The sequence below is a fragment of the Nematolebias whitei genome, chromosome 1 (assembly GCF_014905685.2).
Source record: "Nematolebias whitei isolate Nwh7 chromosome 1, NemWhi1, whole genome shotgun sequence".
NCBI classification, from domain to species: domain Eukaryota; kingdom Metazoa; phylum Chordata; class Actinopteri; order Cyprinodontiformes; family Rivulidae; genus Nematolebias; species Nematolebias whitei.
This window is the reverse complement of record NC_056498.1, coordinates 37,850,052-37,851,576: the sequence shown is the minus strand read 5'-3', so window position 1 is coordinate 37,851,576 and position 1,525 is coordinate 37,850,052. Positions and strand designations below refer to the sequence as shown.

Genomic DNA, 1,525 nt, shown 5'->3' with positions numbered 1-1,525 from the left:
TTCTAATAATTGCTCCAACAGTTGATCGTTTTTCACCAAGCTGCTTGGCAATTGCCCCGTAGACCTTTCCAGCCCTGTGGACGTTTACAATTTTTCTCTGGTGTCTTTGGACAGCTCTTTGGTCTTAGCCATGTTAGTAGTTGGAGTCTTACTGATTGTGTGGGGTGGACAGGCGTCTTTATGCAGCTACCGACCTCAAACAGGTGCTTCTAATTTAGAATAATCAGTGGAGTGGAGGTGGACTAACAGGTCTGTGAGGGCCAGAACTGTTGCTGATTGGCAGATGTTCAAATACTTTTTGCAGCAGAAACACACAAATTATTTAAAAAAATGATACATTATGATATCTGGATTTATTTTTAATTTTTAGATTATGTCTCTCACAGTGGACATGCACCTAAGATGAAAATTTCAGACCCCTCCATGATTTCTAAGTGGGAGAACTTGCAAAGTCACAGGGTGTTCAAATACTTATTTTCGTCACTGTACTTCGTTTGTGGCAACTATCAAGACAGGCACGATTGTTACACGGAGACAGGTTTGTCTTGAATCATCCGTGGGGATATTAAACAAACACGTAGACCTGTCGCGATAAACAATAAATCAATTAATCGCACGATAAATGAAAATTATCGACCTCATTTTCATTTATCGGCTTTATCGTTTCTTTGTCTCTCTCTTTCTGCTGAAGACACTGGATGACAAAAGGCTCAACTCCGGTGTTCTTCACTGACCCCTCCCTTTCTCTTTCCTTTTAAAATCGGTTTTAACCATCCAAAATCGCGTTTTTGGATTGTTAAAAGCAGCTAAGCTACGAGCTAAGCTAACAGGACGTCCTCGGGGAATAAACCTCCGTCTTGTCGAGCTCAAAAATTCACAGTTGAAACCCGTGCCTTCGTGTAAAAAGTTGTTTTTTTTCAGCAAAGCTTTGTGTTAAAAATGCTTTGCTAAAGAGCTCAAATCACAGCAAGCGTCCGCCATTTTGAGAACCGAAAACAAGGAAGGAGAGACAGCCCACGTCACGTCGAGGGGCCTCCCTCCCATTTTTCTTAAAGAGACCCGCTGCTCGCTCCCTCACTATCCATCCTTCGGTTCAAGCGTCTTCTACTGCCATCCAGTGGTCAAAAAAGGTACCACACACAAAAATTAACCAACATTTCTTCTTAACTTTGACAATAATTACTAATTATTGTCAAATTTCAAACAACATTATCGTTTATCGCAATAATTTCTGAGAATTAATCGCCCAGCAAAATTTGTTATCGTGACAGGTCTAGTTCAGCTGTGATGTTTTTGTCCATAAACCGGTTTACAATACGAGACGCTGACTTGTATGCTTGTAATGAATTTAAATACTCACTATCATGTCTAGTTTAGAGTATTTTAGCAGAGAAATACACTAGTTTTTTTTACAAAATTATAAAAATAAAACAATGTTGATTGATGGATGAGCTGCACGATCGGCATGAAATTTTTATTTAAAATAAATAATTTTAAATTATTTAGCATCTGCTATACCTCTGTG

General features: G+C 39.0%; 1 protein-coding gene across 1 annotated transcript in view; it reads left to right on the top strand.

Annotated features, from left to right (window-relative positions):
* Nucleotides 1-1,525, top strand: part of wrap53 (WD repeat containing, antisense to TP53) — a gene marked incomplete in the record, with an annotated part of 41,958 nt that overhangs the window by 10,589 nt on the left and 29,844 nt on the right.